Below are 13,189 nucleotides of genomic sequence, written 5' to 3'. Positions count from 1 at the left end.
CCAGATACGCCCCATTGGATGGCACAGCGGTAGAGTTGCTGCCTTACAGCTCCAGAGATCCCATTTTTATCCTGACCGCGTGTGCTGCCTGTACAGAGTTTGTAACTTCTCCCCGTGACCACGTGGGTTTTCTCCAGGTGTTCAGGTTTCCTCCCACTCTCCAAAGACATACGGGTTTGTTGGTTAATTGGCTTTGTTAACATTATAAATTGTCCCTAGTGTGTGTGTAGGGTAGCGCTAGTGTATATGGGTGTATATGGGATCGCTGGTCGGCACAGACTCGGTGGGCCGATGGGTCTGTTTCCCCGCTGTATCTCTAAACTAAACTCTAAACTCAGCTAAAAATAAAATCCTGTGTCTAATAAAGTTTGCAGAAGCACTGGGCCAACACACATAATAGTCCAGAAACAGATTGCTCATCCCACTCACTTGTGCCAAACCTTAAAGAAAGCTATTCAATTGAGAGCCCTTTCCCCTGAGCTTTCCCTGGGAAAATAAAATGGGAAGCATCTTTGACCTGAAACATCCTGAATGGTTCCAGCATTTTGTTTTTCCTTCCATTATTTTACAGCACAAACTAACGCAAATGTGCAAGTACTTTAGTTTTGTTATTATTAACATCAGGGATGGGCAACTAGGGAACATGTGAGGGTCAGTTGAGTGGTCAATCCTCAGGCTTCTCAAATTTCTCCTTTCCGCCGTTGACCATCTGAAGGTGGTCCACCAGGTCCAATCATAATGTGACGCGGCTGGTTGACTAAGGAAAGCGGCGGAGAACTTTGGGTGTCATTCTTCATTGCGTACGCATTGGAGCAGAAGGCGTTGACCTCCGACCTGGTGCTTCAGTAGAACACACGCCCAGCTGTTTCCCGACTTGCACAGCTGCATGTTGTAAAGCAGAAGTTATAAAAGCGCTGATGAGGTGGGTCGAAACTGTATCTCCCACTCCCCCATCTGACTTCCCACTTCCAAGGTAAGTCAGAAACAGTGACGATGTCATGAACTGAGGGACCAGATGCGTGTTGTCACGTGATTTTTGATATAAAAACGAATTAAAATATTTTGAACATGATAAAGGTGTTGGTGGATGATACGAAAGTTGGTTTACAGTGGGCTGTTTGGACGACAGTATAAGTACAGTTTGGTCAAACCGTTTTAACCTAAAAACGTGTACGTCTTTGGAGTGTGGGAGGAAACTGTGCGTGACGATCTCGGAGAAAACCTACACGGTCACGGGGAGAACGTACAAACTCTATACAGACAGCACCCTTGGTCAGGATCGAACCTGGGCCTCTGGCGCTGTAAGGCAGCAACTCTATCGCTGTGCCACCTGGCAATGTCTTAATGTTTTAAGATATAATAATGATTTTTACATTGACAGTTAGTTCAACAACAGACACACTAAATTCTCCCATCGTCAGGTAACGTTTCTTTATTTGGATACATTTTGCAATCGTTAAAGTAGCAGTTTGCAAATTTTCTTTTACAATCAGATTTTAACGAACCACTGGTGTTATTTTGTGAGTGTGGGTTTGGTAGTTAAGACACAGTGACAATCCACTGAGATGTTGGAACACTCCACACATCAACAGACGGGCTGTGTGTAAAGCTACGGTTACTGACAGCCAAATTAATTAAAGAGAGCTTGGTGAGATTTATGTGATGTTTTTATCAATCCGAAGGTGGATGTGAGAAGGATTTATTTACATTCATCTGACTGGAAGATTTCCTCATCGTGATAGCAGCTAATTGATACTCAGTAGAAATAAAGTCAACAGGTTTAGAAGGAATTGCCGTTGACTTGGAATGCAAATCCCCAAAACTCAACGTTTTGACACACGATGACAGCTTTAAGAGGATATCATCCTTTTTTTCCCAAACTGGGACCATTTCATCTCCTGAATAATTTAGCATAGCTCGGTTTCAATTCAAATAGAAAGCCACAGCAAAGAGGATTGAATTCATAAGTTAAACACAAGGGAAAATTCACAGCACATTCCTCTTGTCCACACATTCCGTAAAGCCCAAACTATAATCCCCATTCACTGTTCACTGTTGCTGTATTTGAAATTAGCCAACGCTCGCCTAAAAGCGCAAATGTTATGGAAATTTGAGGCCAAAAGGAGGCATTTGGCTTTGTCAGCCGAGGAAGAGATAATAAACAGCTTCATCCTAGCTTCCCTTTTAGGTTTCTCATACTGTGTATATTCTCGTGGTTTTATATGATGTTGATATGAGGCCATTCTGCCGGCTGAGTCTATGCTGAACCTGCAGAGTAATCCCATCAGTTCCAATCTCCTTGTTCTCCCTCACTTGCCCATTTACACAACTCTCAAACGGCCCGTGTATTGACTTGCAAACAATTAAACTCTCTCCCAGCATGTGTTTGGGATGTGGGAAGAAACTGGAGCGTCTCAGGGAACACCCCTGCATTCACAGGGGAAAACATACAAACACGACACTGATAGCCCCCGAGGTCGGAATCGAACCCGGTATCTAGGCCCGTGAGGCAGCAGCACTACCTGGTGTCCCACTATTCCACAGGCAAAGATTACAGCATAGCATGTGCAAGCCCAAGGGCATTTGCATGTACAAAAACGTCTCGACCCACAAGAGGGTCTCCTATCTATGTTCTCCATGTATGCTAACTGGCCCACCCGGTTACTCCAGCATTTTGCGTCTTTCCTTGGTAAACCAGCATCTGCACTTCCTTTTTCTAGCAGTTCCAGTTTCTGCATGCGCATGCAGAGGTTACTGTTAAATATGATGAACATTTCTGCCCCAGGGCCTCAGTGAGCCCTAAACCCTCAATAGTCTTTTGGTGACAAATTATTTTTCCTCGGATCCCCCAGATACTTCAACCAGTTTTCCTGAATCAAAAGGTAGACAAAAATGCTGGGGAAACTCAGCAGGCGAGGCAGCATCTATGGAGAGAAGGAATAGGCGCCTTTTCGGGTCGAGACCCTTCTTCAAAATGTCTTTAAACTGGAACAGGTGCCAGAAAAGATTCACGAGGATGTTAATGGGCCTGGAGGGTTTGAGTTATGAGAAGAGCCTGGATAGGCTGGGTATTTGTTCCCTGGAGCTTAGGAAGCTGAGGAATAACCTTACAGAGGTTTATAAAATCACGAGGAGCATAGATAAAATGAAGAGTAGGACAGTCTAAAACCAGAGGGAATAGATTTAGATGGGAGGAGAAGATTTAAAAAGAAACTAAGGTGAAATTGATTTGACACTAAAGGTGGTCCAAGGAAATGTTAGAGGTGGGGAGAAAGGCATGACCCTTAACAACATTGATGTACAGAGGGACCTAATGCCCCTGTCCCACTTAGGAAACCTGAATGGAAACCTCTGGAGACTTGCTCCCCACCCAAGGTTTCCATGCAGTTCCTGGAGGTTTTTGTCAGTCTCCCTAATGGTCGAAAGTGGTTTCCGCTTCTTCTATGTTCCGGCGATTATTTCAAAAAATTCAAAACCGGCCGCGACTAAAAATAGGTTGCCGCTTTAAAAATCGGTAATGTTTTAGTCGAAGCCGGTTGCGATGCTAGTTGAAGGTAGTTGCCGGAGGTTGCAGGTGGTTGCTGGAGGTTGCAGGTAGTGGAAGGTCGTAACACCTTCCCCCACCTGCAACCTCCGGCAACCACCTTCAACTAGCATCGCAACCAGCTTCGACTAAAAAATTACCGATTTTTAAAACGGCAACCTATTTTTAGTCGCGGCCGGTTTTTAATTAAAAAAAATAATCGCCGGAATATAGAAGAAGCGGAAACCACTTTCGACCATTAGGAAGACTGACAAAAACCTCCGGGAACCGCACGGAAATCTTGGGTGGGGCGCAAAGTCTCCAGAGGTTTCCGTTCAGGTTTCCTAAATGGGACAGGGGCATTAGGCTCCAAGTCTATAATGCCCTGAAAGTGACAACACAAGTAGATAAAGAAGGGATATGGTATGCTTGCTTTTGTAGGTCAGGCATTGCGTATAAGAATCAGGAAGTCCTAATGCAGCTTTATAGGACTTTGGTTAGGCCACATTTGGAGTATTGTGTGCAGTTCAGGTCGCCCCATTCCAGGAAGGATGTGGAGGCTTTGGAAAGGTTACAGAGGAGGTTTACCGGAATGATGCCTGGTTTAGAGGAGAGTAGCTGGATGGTAAGTTTGGACAAACCTGGATGATCTTGGGCTGTGCTTGTTCTATGTACTATGTACAGTGTTTGAAATAATTTAGACGGGTACACAAATAGGAAAGATTTGGAGGGATATGGACCAGGCGTTGCCAAGTAGAACTATCTTGGTTAGACAACTTTGTTCATATAGACGAGTTGGGCTGAAAGGGTTTGTCTCCGCATTAAATCAAGGTGACTCTAACTCCACCCGCCAAGAGATAAGGTTCCTTCCTGTTGTCTTATCGCATCTATATGTTAGAAGTGGCAGCAGGGAAGGCCCATTGGGCCACTGTGCTCCTCAAACTGGTTCCACCATTTAATAAGATTGTGACTGATGTTTGACCTTGACTCCCCATCTGCTTGGTATTTCCTGTTCCCTGAGCTTGATAGCAAGTTTGGAGGGGATGATGGTCTTGTGGTCGATGAACAACAGTTTGACGTAGGCGGGGAAAGTGAGAAAATTGGTGGGGAGTGAGATTGTTCGATGCGTAGCAACAATTCAAAGCGCTGAAATTACCTCTTCTGTGTCACTAAGAAATATATCACAATATCCGTGACCTAACTTTAGTTTTGTTTGCACAAGTAAGCAGTCTTTTATAATGTGCACTATGACACTCAACAAATTCAACACTAACCTGGTGGGATACCATATACTGAAGTTTGCAACATGGGTAGCTGGTGACTCAATCTTCACACAATGTAGCATGACTGCCAAACTTCACTCCAGCTAACACATAGTGGGAACCCTGACCTCAGAAGGATGAACACCGCCTCTTGAATTATTTAAAGGAACCCTCGATGTTTGCGGGCTTCTCGGGGATTTGTAGATTTGTGACGATTCTGCCCGAGTGCCTTCACGTGAGGTGAGACATTTTAGTACCTGATGCGAAGGACAAACAGACCTGTTTCCCTGGCGTCATCCTGAATCTCTGGGAAGAGAGGAAGCTGAAAGGCAAGCAAAAGCAGAAAGAGAAAGAAAAGCAAGAAGCTGAAATCCAGAGCAAAAGCAGAAAGAGAAAGGTCTGGGCGGGAGGCCGAGGACCACAGATCCTGGCGTGACTGATCAAGGAATAAGATGTCTGCAGGCTAGTTCCCTGTAGTCGCTGGGGGATGATGATGAGGGCAAGGGTCAGAGACATGGACATCACACCTGGACTGCAGCAGTGAATGTCAGAGTGCCCTCGATATTGCTGAATTCGGTCTAGGATCTGCCCCGAGAGGTGTCTTGTCTACATAGAAGTAATGTGTGGAGTGTGCAGAGTGAGAAGTAAAACGAATCGTAGAAGGTGTGCCCGGTTTACTGACGATGCATCTGGCACTACATGTATGCGTCCTACAATACCCATAGTGCAGCAACATTGTATTATCCATATGCACTACAAGGCTTTCCCCTATCAATGGAATCAAACAGTGAATCTAATTAAACAACATTTACAAATTTACAAATTTATCCGATCTGGATTTTGAAAAGAAAAAGTCAAGAAGTGTTGGAGTAATTCCAATGGGTCAGGCAGCATCTCTGGAGGACATGGATAGGTGATGTCACAAATCGGGGCCCTTCTTCATTCTGATCTGAAACGTCACCTATCCATGTTCTCTAGTAATGCTGCTTGACCCGCTGAGTGGCTCCAGTGCGTGACTTTTTTTTTGTTGCAAACCAGCATCTGCAGTTCCTTGTATCTACAGCTGGGCTTTGTATTCTCCTTGATCTTTATAACTGGTCTGATGTTGCCAACGTTGATCCAGAGACTCAACAGATGTTGTGGTGAAGCAGCCACCTCTGGACTCAGGCAACGGATCACTCCTTGATCCTCTTCAGTCATGTTCTGTGTCCGCTCTCCTTCAGCTACTGGAGGTCTCACTTCCGGAGGACAGTCAGATTCACCAACCTCCCCGCAATCCTTATGGTACCTTAGGCCAAAATCAAAATGGTCCATGTGAACCTTTCTGAATCTCTTCCCTACTTTGACAAGGTAATTTTGGATATGTATATCGCCACGTCTTCTCCGGCATCATACCTTCTCCTCACCAATCTGCCTGATGGTGTCAGTCCATTAAACTTATTGTGTGATCAGAACCTCTTCCCTTTAGACCAGGTACCGTGATGTTGGCTTTGCTCCAAATGCCTTTCCCCCATGTTCCTGTACTCGACAGACACAAATGGGTTCCGAGTCTTCTGTGCAAATGGATTTCTGCAGGAGTGTTCCCTGTGGTGGAATGTGTCAATGATCTGCAACTCAGAAGATGATGTGTGAGTAGATGATTCATTGTTGGCCTGATCTGCCATGCTTGGCTTCCTTCGTTGGTGTCAGGAGAGTCAAGCGTGTTTAATTTACATGTGTCCAGAATCAGAACAATTCTTACTCGCAGCAGCACAACAAGTATGGAAACACAGTACTCTGTAAATACCATAATAAACAACAAATAAAGTTTGGTATATAAAAAAAACAATAATTGTGCAAAGACAAAACAATGCCTCCCCAAGTCAATGTAGTTCCCAACTTAATTGGAGGTTGTAGTGTTTAATAGCCTGATGGTTATTAGGGATAAGCTGTTCCTGAACCTGGACCTTTCAGGCTCCTATCCCTCTTTCACCTCATGATCTTTCAGCTTCTCTGTCTGAGGCTGATTGATGAGATGTGAGGTGATGCTTGATCATTTCTCATTCCATAAATGGGTCAGATGAAAATGACTGAAATTTGGAACAAATCACCAGTGGTGCAGTTATAAAAGGGTCCAACGGTTTCTGTCGAGCACTCAATGGTGCATGAGTCCAGGTGCTTCAACTCCATCCACTTTGAATGGCTGTTTTGGCCAACACCAGCAAGGTGTTTGCACCTTTCTTACAGTATACCATATGGAACCCTGTGGGCCAGATCTGATCATGGAGCGAAGCTCTCACTTGCTGTGCTCGACAGTCTTGATACTCACAGGCTCCTCACTCTTATTTATTCTGGGCCAGCCTCTATTATTCTACCACATAGCTCTTTACGTGTAAATATCCCAAGTCCCGATTTGATGCAGCCCTGATTTGTGGGCTGTTTGCAATCGTGTCATGGTTAAGCTTTCTAGTCTCATCCAATCTTGTGAAAGATTTATTCCATCTACTCAACCAATACTCACTCACTTAGAACATAGAACACAGAAGCAGTACAGCACAGGAACGGGCCATTCGGCCCACAATATATGCACCGATTATGATGCCAAATTAAACTGATCTCATGGAATAAACTTCAATGTGGGATCTTTCTGCATCATGTCCAGCTCAGTTGTAGGGTGAGCACTGCATTCTCTCTGCTGGTATCACTGATTTCATACACCAGTCTCCACAATGCGGGCACTCTATTTGAAGGCTCAGTGTTCCATTTCGGTTCAGGAAAATGGCCATCATTGTATTCTCACTGCCATTGTGGGAATCACAGGCCCTGGATCCAGGAATGGCCATCAATGGTTTGTGGTCAATGACCAACATGAATGGTGTGTATAACAAAGCTGGTGGGAGCTTGTGTTTCGAAATGCATTTCTCAATGTCTCCTCTCCTTTCTGAGCATTATTCCTCTCACTTGTTGGGCAATGAAAAAGTCTTGCTCCTTTCCTTGCTCATCTCCCTCCAGCAGTTGGCTCCACTATCACCCCCCCCCCCCCCCCCCCCGCCCCTCCCTCCTGCTCTCTCTGCTCTCCTATCTGCCTCTTTCTTTAGTCTACCTCCAGCTATCATCCACCTGCCTCTATATCTCACATCACCCCTCTTCATCCCCCACCTTGCTCCATCTTCTGTTCATCTTTCACTCCAGCTTGGTCCACAATCATTTCCCCAGCTCCGCTCTGTACTGGCCATCTCCCCTCTCAGTCCTGATGTAGGGTTTGACCCTAAATGTTGATAATTCCTTCCTCCTCCCACAGATGCTGCTCGACCTGATGAGTTCTTCCAGTAGTTTTTTTTGCTATTGTTATTACAAAGATCTTTCCTGGCCAAAGTCCACAATATATCCCATAACTGAAGATATTTTGTTTTGGAAAATTTGAGGATTGTGTTTTTCTCTCAGACGTTGTTCCGTTGTGATGTTGCAACTCTCTTCATCAAAGGGCAGTGGAAGCAGACTCTTTGAATGTTTTTAAGACAAAGGTTTCTTGATCAGCGAAGAGTTACGGAAATCGAAGTTGAGGTTATAGTTGCATCAGCTGTGATCTTATTGAATAGCAGAGTCGGACCAAGTAGCCATTTTGTGCTCCTATGTTCATTCATATGTTCATTTGTTTACATGTAATACTTCAGCACATGTGGTGGTCTCAGATCCAAGGTGTCTCTTACAGGGATTGTTCTCCTTCTGCTAAACTGTACCTACTTTCTTGGCCCATCATTTCTACGCGGTGGTTGCAGTGGTGTCCACACTGTGGTGAAGTCTGGCAGATGCCTGGCAGAATCATGGATTGCATCTTGGGAAGATCGACGATTGTTGATGTTCTCAGGTTTTCTACCCTTGAGGTTGAAATTATCTTTCCCCTGCACCAGTTGTAAATATTTGTGTCTTCCCTCAAGACCAAGTAAACCATGTCTTTTTACATTAAGACTCATTTACTCTTCTGGAGTGCAATGCTGAAAGCTCCTAAAACCTCTTGAAGTTGTCTGAAATTTTCATCCTATGTAATAGTTGCAATGAAAGCATCACCTGGGTTGCATCAATAGTGTTGGGTTCCAGTTAACATTTTGTCCATGCTGGCTTGAAATACAGAATGTTGACTTCATGCCATTAGGGATTTTGATAAATAATAAGGTTTTGTTGATCGCTGGACAGTTGACATTTTAAATACACATTTAATTATGTTTGTGCATATGACTGCACCAGCTTGATAAAGAATTTGCTCGCTGTCAATTGGTTTAGTTTAGTTTAGAGTTACAGCGCGGATACAGGCCTTTTGGCCCACTGAGCCCGCACCGACCAGCGATCCCAGCACATTAACACAATCCTACACACACTAAGGACAATTTACACTTAATCCAAGCCAATTTACCTACATACATGTACATCTATGGAGTGTTGGAGGGAACCGAAGAATCAAAAACCCATGCACGACACGGGGAGAATATACAAACTCCATACAGACAGCACCTGTATTTGGGATCGAACCCGAGTCTTCGGTGCTGCTAATGCTGTAATAAGGCAGCAACTCTACCGCTGTGCCACTTTGCCGCCGTACATTCATCTTGTGCATCTTGGAATATAAGCAAAGAGTGTAATTTGTGCCAATGTGTTGATGCCTTATGCTGATGCCTTGAATGTAGGTTGCCTTACTGCAAATCTGGACAGTCTAATGTACATTGGGATCAATGACAAACATTCAGTATGGATTTGATGGACATGTTGCAACATTCATGTTTGTTCAACTCCTCTAGGTGAGTCTTTGGGTTCAGGGTTCAGATCTGCATACATTGGCATGGCGTTTGACTTAATGCTCAGGGGCTCTGTGCTCCCATGTAAATTTCTGGATATATCTGCATATCAGGCAAGTGCCGTGAGTAATTACTCAGGGTAGGGCAGTCAGTCGGCTTTTTCAAAAATAACTTAAACCGCGCATGCGTAGATTGTTCTCTCCGTAAAAATACAAAATAAAAATAAAGACAGTAACAATTCAATTTGCCCATGGCTTCCAAGTCTCCTTGATTCTGAATTTCTGAATGGGTGGGGGGTGAAGGGTGACGGCAGGTGGAGAGATGGTGGGAAAAATGGGAGCACACAGGGACAAGTTGAATCAGTTGTCATCTTATTGAATGACAACACTTGGGGGGAGACCAGGGGTAAAGTTGCGGGGAGGGCAGGAGTACTCCGCTCTATAATCTTTGGGCAGGAGCGTTGAGAAGAAGGGGGACAGGGATAATGCCAGTAACTCACTCACTCACCGCTGCTGCAGCACTCCGGATGCGGAGCCACTACATTGTGTCCGGGGAAGGGAAGCAGCTCGGGTGGCTGCGAGCGGCCGCCGGGACCCGACAGCAGAACTGGCCTCCACTTCAGCACCTTCCGCCGGCCCGCTCACCTTTGGCAGTGCATCTCCGTCTGAACACCTCTCACCTGCCGCTCGCCGACTTCGCTCATGTCAGCCACTTCCCGCAAATCCTTAAATTCTCACAGCCGAGTAACCTCAATCGTGCTGTTGGAATTTAAGGATTTGCTGGGAAGCGGCTGACATGAGTGAGGCCAGCGAGCAGCAGGAGAGAGTTTTTCAGACAGAGAGATGCCAGAGGTGAGCGAGGGCCGGCAGAAAGAACTGAGGTTCCGCTGTCCGGCCGGGCGGCCACTCAAGCTACTTCTCCCCGCCCGGCCTCAATGCGGTGGCTCTGTGCAAGGAGCGTCGGAAGTCGGTTACTGGCATGATCCCGATCCCCTCCTTCACAACGCTCCTGCCCTCCCCGTAACTTTACCCCAGGCCAGACTACCCAAACGCTGTGAAAGGAATTCTCCCTTTCTGGGCCCCACCCCGGAAAATACGGTTTTTAAAAACATATAGCACCAAGAAATGTACTTACCACATTATCGGCACACGAACTCCATCCTTCTCTCTTTGTTTCTTAAAATACGCTTAAGATAATGGCAATCCATATTTGAAAAACCCGCCAAGAAACTAGCGCTGCGCATGCGCAGTACTGCAAAGGCAAAATTTCAGCTGCCTTCAGTCCCGCTTGTCATTGACGGCTTCAAGCAGCGCTGACGGCACGTGGGCTGCACAGACCTCTGCGTGTTGCAAGTGCTGCGGATGAAAGGCACGGATAATTATACCTACCAAAGAGATCGATCTCTTAGATAGGCATAATTCTCCCATGCCTTTACTATTTATATTAGTAATTACCATGTTATAATTTTAGTCAGGGCAGGCAGTGCCTACCTTGCCCGCCCTGATGGCACGTGCCTGCTGCATATTGCCCTAGTTTCCGCTCCAGATGTGTTGCTCACAATAAATACATCCTTCCTATCCATTTCTAATTATCCAAACTTTCTCGAAACCAATTTGGTCTGTTTGTGCGGCACTGCCCGTTGATGGGCAGCTTCTCTCCTCGATTGTTATCAGGAACTACATATTGCACCTGACCCCCAGTTGCTCAGCGTCTCAACAGAATATTCCCTCAAGCTTTTTGTGACTGCCACTTTCCCTGAACTGCTTGATGTACAAATTCCACTCTTCATCAAGAATCAGCAGGTGTATCAATGTTTACATCCATAAATCGATCAGAGACACACTTTGCATTTTCCATTCTTCCCACTGCTGGCACGTGCGTTGTTTCATTTCCGCTCTTCATGCTCATCGTAGTCTTCAATATTGCATAAGCCACGGCTGTGGGACTTTCTGTTGTAAGTGTTGACTTTACATGGAGATACTACATGGCTGCCATTAATCTGGCATGCACCCCCTAGTCTGGTCTCACTTACTCAGGCTAGGTGCCCTTTCTTTTGTACGGTTGAAATATCCCTCATTGCTCTCGTTGGCACACCAGCGATGGATGATCTCCACCACATCATCTGGTCTGTTGGTGGCCCGTCGCAGTCGATGCTAGAATGGCTGTGTAGTCTCAAGTCTTGTGCGATCGTGTGCGGCTCATGGGTCCGATGTGCGAGCCACACGCGCGGGTGCAGTGGAGGCGCATGAAGGCCGCTGTGGAGGGATTTACGGCTGCCGCCTTCCTTCCTCCTGTCTCTGACACTAATGAGTCGATGTCGGCGATTGTCTTTGAAACTGCTGACCGCCTTCCCTAGTGGTTGTACGCCAGACAGTCCTGTCACTGGCACGGGTTTCCAGTTCTTTTGGGGCTTGGCCTGCATGCTGGAGCTGGTCCTTGATACAGCCTTTGAACCGTTTCTTTGGGCGCCCTGGGTTCCTTCGACCCTGTGACAGAACTCACATCCCCCAGGGAAGAGCTTTCCCTAACACTGCCCCAATTTGCGCCAAGCTCACTTATGTAACTCCAGGTGAAAATCGAAGGTTTCTCTTTCACTGCTGCCACTCACCCTCACAAAGTATAATACCGACAACATGCAAAGGCCTAAATCCTTCTGTGTTTTTGGAAGCCTCTTCTGTTGATGTCATAATTTCACATGTTTGTTTGAATGTTGAGTCTCCTGTATTGAGTAACTGGATTGACTTTTCTAATCTGTTGATCTTCACTGATGGTTTTGCCCAACCACTTAGTTGGACACCGAAACGTCACCCACCCATGTTCTCCAGAGATGCTGCCTGGCACACTGAATATGTCTTCTTTAAGTTTTTTGTTCTATATTTGTAGCGTGGTGCTGGATTCAAGTGATTCTGCAACCTTTCACCTCATTGAATGGAACATCTTCTGCACCTCCTTGGCACATCTTCTCGGCACCATAGGTCTTGCCACATTGATGTACCACTCCACACCAATCTTCATTATATAGCTCGATTTTCAGCAGGTTCACTTTCACTCTTGCCCCCAATTCAGATAATATTTTGTTTTGTCCTAAGAACCATCTCCATCCTTTGCACATAAGAACTGAGGACTGAGTGTGTTTTATCATAAACTCCAAGGTTCCAGATTAGCCAGCTAATGGTCTATGATGTCTTCTCTCATCATTCCCACATCAGCAGTTATTAATCTAATATATGACCATCAGTACTCAGTATAGTTTTCTTCTCGCCTGCAGCGGCTCCCGTCATCTTAAGTCTTCACGTTGAAGCTGTTGAGGCCAATGGTGGGTCCTCACAATGGAGTACACGGTTGTTTGATTCACTTGATTCATGGTTAATGATGATCTGAAGAATGGTCTTGACCCGAAACATCACCTATTCATTTTCTCCAGAGGTGCTGCCTGACCCGCTGAGTTACTCCAGCATTTTGTGTCTATGTTCTGTTTGACGGACGATGACTTTGTCACTGTGGGCAGTTTCAGTTCTTTTCTATGCCATCATCGTTGCTTGTGCAGTTTACGTGCATCTGTGGGTATCTCATCTCAAGTGGAGTAAGATAAAGAGCGCGCAGTGTATGATGTGGGAGAAACGGAGAACTCCAGC

At 45.6% G+C, this 13,189-nt stretch overlaps 1 long non-coding RNA gene across 1 annotated transcript in view; it reads left to right on the top strand.

The window, feature by feature from the left end:
• Positions 1–266: 266 nt before the first annotated feature.
• LOC129711653 (uncharacterized) overlaps positions 267–13,189 on the top strand; it is a 29,397-nt gene continuing 16,474 nt past the window's right edge. Inside the window, exon 1 of the long non-coding RNA XR_008725885.1 lies at positions 267–973. This is a non-coding gene — a long non-coding RNA (uncharacterized LOC129711653). The remainder of the gene's footprint in view (positions 974–13,189) is intronic.

The sequence above is a fragment of the Leucoraja erinacea genome, chromosome 30 (assembly GCF_028641065.1).
Source record: "Leucoraja erinacea ecotype New England chromosome 30, Leri_hhj_1, whole genome shotgun sequence".
Taxonomy (NCBI): Eukaryota; Metazoa; Chordata; class Chondrichthyes; order Rajiformes; family Rajidae; genus Leucoraja; species Leucoraja erinaceus.
Note: the sequence above shows the minus strand (reverse complement) of the source record. Positions and strands in the feature narration are given on the sequence as shown.